Source organism: Trichechus manatus, unplaced genomic scaffold (assembly GCF_000243295.1).
Source record: "Trichechus manatus latirostris isolate Lorelei unplaced genomic scaffold, TriManLat1.0 scaffold00016, whole genome shotgun sequence".
Classification (NCBI taxonomy): Eukaryota; Metazoa; Chordata; class Mammalia; order Sirenia; family Trichechidae; genus Trichechus; species Trichechus manatus.
In genome coordinates, this window is record NW_004443952.1 from 9,943,052 (window position 1) to 9,953,047 (window position 9,996).

Below are 9,996 nucleotides of genomic sequence, written 5' to 3' on the forward strand. Positions count from 1 at the left end.
CATTTTGGTCTTTTTATTCTTTCTTGTCTTTTTAACGACCTCTTGCTTTCTTCATGTATATGTCCTTGACGTCATTCCACAATTTGTCTAGTCTTTGGTCATTAGTGTTCAACGCATCAAATCTATTCTTGAGATGGTCTCTAAATTCAGGTGGGATATACTCAGCATCATACTTTGGCTCTTGTGGACTTGTTCTGATTTTCTTTTTTTTTTTAATTGTGCTTTAGGTGAAAGTTTACAGCTCAACTTAATTTCTCATACAAAAATTTATACACATATTGTTATGTGACATTAGTTGCAATCCCTACAATGTGACAGCACACTCCCCCTTTCCACCCCGGGTTTCTTGTGTCCATTCAACCAGTTCCTGTCCCTTCCTGCCTTCTTATCCTACCTCTGGACAGGAGCCACCCATTTGGTCTCATGTATCTGAACTAAGAAGCACACTCTTCACGAGTATTTTTTTTCTTTCTTTTTTATTGTGCTTTAGATGAAGGTTTACAGAGCAAACTAGTTTCTCATGAAACAATTAATATACATATTGTTTTGTGACATTGGTTGCCAACCCTGAGACATGTCAACATTCCCCTCTTCTCGACCTTGGGTTCCCCATTTCCTTTCATCCAGCTTTCCTGTCCTCTCCCGCCTTCTTGTCCTTGCTCTTGGCCTGGTGTGCGCATTTAGTCTCATATACATGGTTGAGCTACATGTATTGTTTGTCTTATGGGCCTATCTAATCTTTGACTGAAGGGTGAACCTCAGGAATGACTTCAGTACTGAGTTAAAAGGGTGTTCAGCAGCCATACTCTCAGGGTTTCTCCAGTCTCTGTCAGACTAGTAAGTGTGGTCTCTTGTTTGCTTGTTTTTATTGTGCTTTAGGTGAAGGTTCACAGCTCAAGTTAACTTCTCATTCAAAAATGTATACTCATATTGTTTTGTGACTTTGACCGCAATACCCACACTGTGACAGCACACTCCCCCTTTCCACTCTGGGTTCCTTGTGTCCATTCATTAAGTTCCTCATGTGTGCTATTTTTTGTTTTATAGGCCTGTCTAATCTTTGTCTGAAAAGTGGGCTTGGTTTCCTCCTGTTTTATTTTTCTCTTCTTTTCTTATTTTTTTTTAATTGTACTTTAGGTGAAAGTTTACAGCTCAAGTTAATCTTTCATACAAAATTTTATATGCTTATTGTCATGTGACACTGGTTGCAATTCCTACAATATGACAGCACACTCCCCCTTCCCACCCAGGATTTCCCGTGTCCATTCAGCCAGCTCCTGCCCCTTCCTGCCTTCTCATCCTGCCTCCGGACAGGAGCCGCCCATTTGTTATCATGTATATGCTTGAACTAAGAAGCACACTCTTCACAAGTATTATTTTATGTTTTATAGTCCAGCCTAATCTTTCTCTGAAGAGTGGGCTTCAGGAATGGTTTTAGTTCTCGGTAAACAGAGCATCTGGGGGCCATAGTTCCAGGGGTTCCTCCAGTCTCTGTCAGACCATTAAATCTGGTCTTTTTACGTGAATTCAAGTTTTCTCCTGCTCTGTCTGGGACTCTGTGTTGTGTTCCCTGTCAGGGCGGTCATTGGTAGTAGCTATCTAGTTCTTCTGGTCTCAGGCTAATTTTCTTCAGCGTCAGCTTAAACTTGCCTATGAGCAATTGATGATCTGTTCCACAGTCAGCCTCTGGCCTTGTTCTGACCGATGATATTGAGCTTTTCCATCGTCTCTTTCCACAAATGTAGTCGATTTGATTTCTGTGTATTCCATCTGGCGAGGTCCACGTGTGTAGTTGTCATTTATGTTTTTGAAAAAGGCTTTTTGCAATGAAGAAATCATTGGTCTTGCAAAATTCTATCATGCAATCTCCAGCGTCGTTTCTATCACCAAGGCCATATTTTCCAACTACTGATCCTACTTCTTTGTTTCCAACTTTTGCATTCCAATCACCAGTAGTTATCAATGCAACCTGATTGCATGTTTGATCAATTTCAGACTACAGAAGTTGGTAAAAATCTTCAATCTCTTCATCTTTAGCCTCAGTGGTTGGTGCATAAATTTGAATAACAGTCATATTAATTGCTCTTCATTTATTTTAGGCTTATGAATATTATCCTATTACTGACAGCATTGTACTTCAGGATAGATCTTGAGAGGTTCTTTTTGAAAATGAATGCAATACCATTCCTCGTCAAGTTGTCATTTCCGGCATAGTAGACCATATGATTGTCCAATTCAAAATGGCCAATACCAGTCCATTTCAGCTCACTAGTGCCTAGGATATCGATGTTTATGCATTCCATTTCATTTATGACAATTTCCAATTTTCCTAGATTCATACTTCATGCATTCCCCATTCTGATTATTAATGGATGTTTGCAGCTATTTCTTCTCATTTTGAGTCATGCCACATCAGCAAATGAAGGTCCCCAAAGCTTGACTGTGATATGTAGATGAAACAACCTTGCTTGCTGAAAGTAAAGAGGACTTGAAGCACTTACTGATGAAGATCAAAGACTCTAACCTTCAGTATGTATTACACCCTCAATGTAAAGAAAACAAAAATCCTCACAACTTGGACCAATAAACAACATCATGATAAACGGAAAAATATTGAAGTTGTCAAAGATTTCATTTTACTTGAATACACAATCAACACCCATGGAAGCAGTAGTCAAGAAATCAAATGGCGCATTGCATTGGGCAAATCTGCTGCAAAAGACCTCTTTAAAGTGTTGAAAAGCAAAGATGTCAGCTTGAAGACTAAGCCAAGCCATAATGTTTTCAGTCACCTCATATTCATGTGAAAGCTGGACAATGAATAAGGAAGATCTAAAAAGAATTGATGTCTTTGACTTATGGTGTTGGCAAAGAATATTGAATATACCGTGGACTGCCAAAAGAACAAACTGGTCTGTCTTGGAAGAAGTGCAGCCAGAGTGCTCCTTAGAAGCAAGGATGGTAAGATTATGTCTCACATACTTTGGACATGTTATCAGGAGGGACCAGCCCCTAGAGAAGGACATCATGCTTGGTAAAATAAAGGGTCATCAAAAAAGAAGACCTCAACGAGATGGATTGACACGGTGGCTGCAACAATGGGCTCAAGCATAACAACAATTGTGAGGATGGCACAGGACTGGGCAGTGTTTCATTGTATTGAACATAGGGTCGCTATGAATCGGAATTGATTCAACGGCACCTAACAACAGCAACAGCAACACACTATACACCCCCGTATTGTATGAATTATTTAACAAGCTGCATTCTTTTATTTCTTGTGTGAAACCTGAGGTGAGAGAACCATAATGAATGAGGTTTTGTCTCAGAACAAGGTAAAGGAAAACCTTCTTTGCTTGATCCTTGATTCTATATTCCAATTCTCTGTGTTATTATAAAACAGGCAGGATTTAACCTAATCAGCATAACTTGGCTAACTACAGTCCGTAATACTGAGTCATGAAGTCTGGAAAAGAGATCTGTTTGACTTGGCATGATCAAATCTTATCTATGCCTTCCATCGAATGGCAGGTGAGTCAATGTTTATTGTAGCATTCTATGTTCTTGGCACTTCCTTTCTTTCTTTCTTTTTTGTTTTTTTTGGTGTGTGCTTTAGGTGAAAGTTTACAGAGCAAATAGTTTCTCAGTAAATAATCAATACACACATTGTTTTGTGCCATCGGTTGCCAACTCCAAGACATGTCAACATTCTCCCCTTTTCGACCTCAGCTTCCCCATTTCCATTCTTCTAGCTTTCCTGTCCCCTCCTGCCTTCTTATCCTTGCCCCTGGGCTGATGTGCCCATTTAGTCTCATATACATGGTTGAACTACGTGTGTTATTTTTTGTTTCATAGGCTGTCTAATCTTTGGCTGAAGGGTGAGCCTCAGGAGTGACTTCAGTACTGAGCTAAAAGGGTGTCTGGGAGCCATACTCTCAGTGTTTCTCCAGTCTCTTGTCAGGCCGGTAAGTCTGCTCTTTTTTTGTGAGTTAGAATTTTGTTCTACATTTTTCTCCAGCTCTGTCCAGGACCCTCTATTATGATCCCTGTCAGAGCAGTCAGTGGTTGTAGCTGGGCACCATATAGTTGTGCTTGACTCAGTCTTGTGGAGGCTGTGGTAGTTGCGGTCCATTAGTCCTTTGGACTAATCTTTCCTTTGTGTCTTTGGTTTTCTTCATTCTCCTTTCCTCCCAATGGGGTGAGACCAGTGGAGAATCTTAGATGGCCGCTAACAACCTTTTAAGACCCCAGACGCTACTCACCAAAGTAGAATGTAGAACATTTTCTTAATAAACTATGGTGTGCCAATTGAGCTAGATGTTCCCTGAGACCATGGTCCTCATAGCCCTCAGCCCAGTAATTTGGTCCCTCAGGGAGTTTGGATGTGTCTATGGAGCTTTCATGACCTTGCCTTGGACAAGGTTTGCTGGCTTCCCCAGTATTGTTTACAGTCTTCCCCTTCACCAAAGTTACCACTTATCTATTGCCTATTTAGCGTTTTTCCATCCCCACCCCTCTCCTCCCTCTTAACCATCAAAGATTGTCTCTTTTTATGTATAAACATTTTAATGAGTTTTTATAGTAGTTGTCTCATAGAATATTTGTCCTTTTGTGATTGACTTATTTCACTTAATATAATGCCCTCCAGTTTCCTCCATGTTGTGAGATGCTTCCCGGATTCATCACTGTTCTTTATCATTGTGTGGTACTCCACTGTGTGTATGTACCATAGTTTGTTTATCTATTCATCTGTTGATGGATATCTAGGTTGCTTCCATCTTTTTGCTATTACGAGCAATGCTGCAATGAACATGGGTGTGCATATGTCTATTCGAGTGACGGCTCTTATTTCTCTAGTATATATTCCTAGGAGTGGAATTGTGGGATCATATGGTATTTCTGTTTCTAGCTAAGGAAGTGCCATATCGTTTTCCAAAATGGTTGTGCCATTTTGCATTCCCACTATCAGTGCGTAAGAGTTCCAGTCTCCTGCAGCCTTGCCAACTTTTGTTACTTTCTGTTTTTTTGATTCATGCCAGTAATGCCGGGGTGAGATGGTATCTCATTGTGGTTTTGATTTGCATTTCTCTAATGGCTAGTGATCATGAGCATTTCTTCATGTGTCTGTTAGCTGCTTGAATGTCTTCTTTGGTGAAGTGTCTGTTCATTTCCTTTGTCCATTTTTTTAACTCTTGTTTTTTTTAATTGTACTTTAGATGAAGGTTTACAGAACAAACTAGCTTCTCATTAAACAGTTAGTACACATATTGTTTTATGACATTGGTTAACAACCCCATAACATATCAACACTCTTCCTTCTCAACCTTGGGTTCCTTATTACCAGCTTTCCTGTCCCCTCCTACCTTCTAGTCCTTGCCGCTGGGCTGGTGTGCCCCATTAGTCTCATTTTGTTATATGGGCCTGTCTAATCTTTGCCTTTGCCCATTTTTTAATTGGATTATTTGTCTTTTTGTTGTAGAGGTGTTGGATTTTCCCGTAGATTTTAGAGATTAGACCTTTGTCGGATTTGTCATAGCCAAATTTTTTTTCCCAGTCTTTAGGTTCTCTTTTTACTCTTTTGGGTGAAGTCTTTTGATGAGCATAAGTGTTTAATTTTTAGAAGATCCCAGTTATCTAGCTTATCTTCTGGAGTTTCTGTGTTGTTAGTTATGCTTTGTATCCTGTTAATGCCATGTATTAGGGCCTCTAGTATTGATCCTGTTTTGTCTTCTATGATCTTTATAGTTTTTGGTTTTATATTTAGGTCTTTGATCCATTTTGAATTAGTTTTTGTGCATGGTGTGAGGTATGGATCCTGTTTCATTTTTTTTGCAGATGGACATCCAGTTTTGCCAGCACCATTTGTTAAAAAGACTGTCTTTTTCCCATTTGATGGACTTTGGGCCCTTGTCAAAATCAGGTGACCATAGGTGAATGGATTTACATCTGAGTTCTCAATTCTGTTCCATTGGTCAACGTATCTGCTGTTGCACCAGTACCAGGCTGTTTTGACTACCATAGCTGTACAGTAGGTTCTGAGGTCAGGTCATCCGAGGCCTCCTACTTTATTCTTCTTCTTCAATAGTGCTTTACTTATCTGGGGCCTCTTCTCTTTCCACATAAAGTTAATGATTAGTTTTTCCATCTCTTTAAAGAATGCTGTTGCTATTAGGATCAGGATTACATTGCATTTGTAGATTGCTTTGGGTGGAATTGACATATTCACAATGTTGAGGCTACCTTTCCATGAGCATGATTTTTCCATTTATGTAGATCTGTTTTGGTTTCTTGCAATAGTGTTTTGTAGTGTTCTTTGTGTAGGTCTTTTACATCCCTGGTTAGATTTATTCCTAAGTATTTTATCTTTTTAGGGGCTATTATAAATGGTATTGTTTTCCTGATTTCCTTTTCGTCGTTCTCTTTATTGGTGTATAGGAACCCAACTGATTTTTGTATATTTATCTTGTTTCCTGCTACTCTGCTGAATCTTTCTGTTAATTCCAGTAGTTTTCTCATGGAGTCTTTAGGGTTTTCTACGTATAGTATCATATCATCCACAAATAGGGACAGTTTTACTTCTTGCTTATCAATCTGTATGCCCTTTATTTCTTTTTCTTGCCTTATTGCTCTAGCTAGGGCTTCCAGCACAATGTTAAATAGGAGTGGTGATAAAGGGCATCCTTGTCTTGTTCCTGTTCTCAAGAGAAATGTTTTCAGCCTTTCTCCATTAAGAATGATGTTGGCTGTTGGTTTTGTATAGATGCCCTTTCCTGTGTTGAGGAATTTCCTTTCTGTACCTATTTTATTTAGAGTTTTTATCAGGAATGGGTACTGGACTTTGTTAAATGCCTTTTCTGCATCGATTGAGATGACCATGTGATTATTTTATTTATGTGGTGGATTACGTTGATTGATTTTCTAATGTTGAACTACCCTTGCATATTTGGTATGAATCCTACTTGGTCACGATGTATTATTTTTTTGACATGATGCTGAATTCTATTGGCTAGAATTTTGTTGAGAATTTTTGCATCTATATTCATGAGAGATATTGGTCTGTAATTTTCTTTTTTTGTGGTGTCTTTGCCTGGTTTTGGTGTCAGGGTTATGCTTTTTCCAGCACTTTATATACCATGTCCCACTTAATCTTTACAACGATCTTATTTAATAGTGTAGTGTGCACTGCAATTGTTTCTCTAAAACCCACTCCACAGGTGCTAGGTAAGAATCTCACCCACAGGCAGAGGTGGCTTCTTGATTAATTGCTATGACAGTCCCCCCTTAATCTGGAATAAAAGTGAACCTGATAAATTCTCTCCAGATGGTAGCACAGGGTCAGCCTAGTCCATTCCCAGGAGGTCATTTATATAAGCTAAATGTCAGGACTGCATTCAGTGGTTCTGGAAACCAGATTAAAAAAAAAAAAAAAAAAAAAGACTTAAAACCAGCACATGTTTTTTCATGTAACTAGGAGTCCAAAAATAGGAAGTCCAGGGTGGATGCAATTGCTCAAAAAAGACCCTAAACAAGATGAATTGACACAGTGGCTGCAACAATCAGCTCAAGCATAGTAATGATTGTGAGGATGGCACCGGAGCAGGCAGTGTTTCATTCTGTTGTACATAGGATCGTTATGAGTTGGAACTGACTCAACGGCACTCAAAAACTGCTATCTGTAAGGAGCCCTGGTGAAACAGTGGTTAAGCGTTGGGCTACTAAACAAAAGGTGAGCTGTTCAAATGCACCAGCCTCTTTGCCAGAGAAATACCCTGGAGATCTGCTCCCATGAAGATTACAACCGGAAACCCATGAGGCAGTTCTGCTCTGTCCTATAGGGTCACTATGAGTCGGAATGGACTCACCTTAGTGAGTGAATTTCTTGTCCATGCTCACAAAATGTTTGCTGCATCACCAGCAGTATATTCACATTCCAGGCAAGAAGAAGGGCAAATATGTGCCAGCTGAGTTTGCCGCTTTTTCTTTTAATCAGGAAAACAGCAGTTTACCTAAAAGCTATACCCTTTAGGTTCTATTTACATCCTATTGCCCAGAATTATGTCATAACCCCATCCCTAGCTCCAAAGGAGCCTGGAAAGTAGAGTTCTTTAAATGAGCACACTGTTACCTTGAACAAAATTGGAGTATGTAGTAAAGATGCAGGGGAGAACAGGTATTGGGCAGGCAACTGGCATGGTCTTTCACTGGATATACCAAGCATGTGATGTTTTTCAGACGTCTTAAATCTTGCTCTCTACCGTTAATTGTGCACACTTGTTACTTTGGTTGCTTCACAATATTTCTGTTAGAGAATAGGGGAAGCTGTAACTCTGTGTCCCAAAAGGGAAAGAACGTGTGATTGGATGTCACCGCTGTTGTTGTTAGGTGCCGTCGAGTCAATCTGACTCATAGCAACCCTATGTACAACAGAACAAAACACTGCCTGGTCCTGTGCCATCCTCATGATCTTTGCTATGCTTGAGCCCATTATTGCAGCCACTGTGACAATCCATCTTGTTGAGGGTCTTCCTCTCTTTCACTGAACCTCTACTTTACCAAGCATGATGCCTTTTTTCAGGGACTGGTCCCTCCTGATAACATGTCCAAAGCACGTGAGACCAAGTCTTGCCATCCTCGCTTCCTGTCACCTCTAGGGCCAAATAAAAAAGAGGGAGACAGGACATCTTGTGTCCATGGAGCTGGGCTGTTGTAGAATCTCTCTGTCCACCTCTTGAGGTGGTAGGGAAAGGGTGATGTGGTTTCTTCAACTGTTCAGATTTTATTTTGGACCTCAGGGGCAGAGGGCTGTGGTCTCAGGGGTGCCAAAGCCCTGGAGGACATCTGAATAAAACATCTCACTCCCAGGGCTTTCTCTGGGCTCCCTGGTGACCACATGGTTTTGTTCTGCCAATCCAATTTCAGTTAACATTTATAGTGGCGGGTGGTTTGATGTAGCCTAGCAGGAAATTGTGAACATATGGCTCCAGTGATTTGATGATTATCCTTTTTTTTCTTCGATTGGATTTCCCAGCAAATTAATAGAAATTCAAGTTCTCAGATGCTCTCTTTGTAAACAGTTCCTTCCTCTCTTCATTTAATCACATTTCATCAGCAATGATCAAGAGTGCAAAGGGTACAAATGTGAATTAAGTCAGGTCTCAGACCTTAAAGAGTTGGTGAGGGGCGGGGAAGCATAAGATCATTTGCATTCATTCGACCCCGGCAAAAGTAAAATCAACAACACCGTCCTGATGCAGGCTTTAGGTAACAGGAACTCTTATTCATCCCTAGTGAGAATGTAAATTGCTGAGGTATTTTTGGAAAGTAATCTAGCAAATATTAGGTTTAACCAGTGTAAATTTATGAAATTGCCATTTCTTTAGGTCAAAGTGTTTGAATATTAACACTTTTCTATGATTTAACCTAATACATTAAAAATGCACATACTCTTTGGCCCAACAGTCTCACTTTTGGGAATCTAGCCTGTAGAAATAAAAATATTATAGTGGAAAGCTATTCATACAAGAGATACTGCTCTGCTAACATTGGTTACCTCAAGGAGAGGGTAACAGAAGAGGTTAAGGGGAAGTTTTTAAGTTCTGTATACATCGTTGCATTGTTTCAGTATTTACATGACATTTACATTACATGACTCTCAAGGATTGGGCTGGTGCAGGGGGAGTCTGAGAAAGATTCACAAGGGAGGTGACCCTTGAATCGCCTCTTGAAAGGTGTTCAGGCAGACTGAGGCCTGCGGGCAGAGGCCAGCACCCAGGCACCGGGGTGTTAAGCGTGGACGCCTGGCAAGCTTACGAGCCAGGGAGGAGCACAGGACCAGACCCACACTGGGCCAGGCCCGGGCTGCGGCTGCTATCGGACCCTGCCTTTGGCCTCTTTCTGCCTGAGCTACTGATGCCATGGCTCCCTCTCCGCCACAAGTTTCTGCCGCGTTCTAATGAGGACGCAGGGTGCAGGTATAGCAGCACCTGGGTAGGGCTC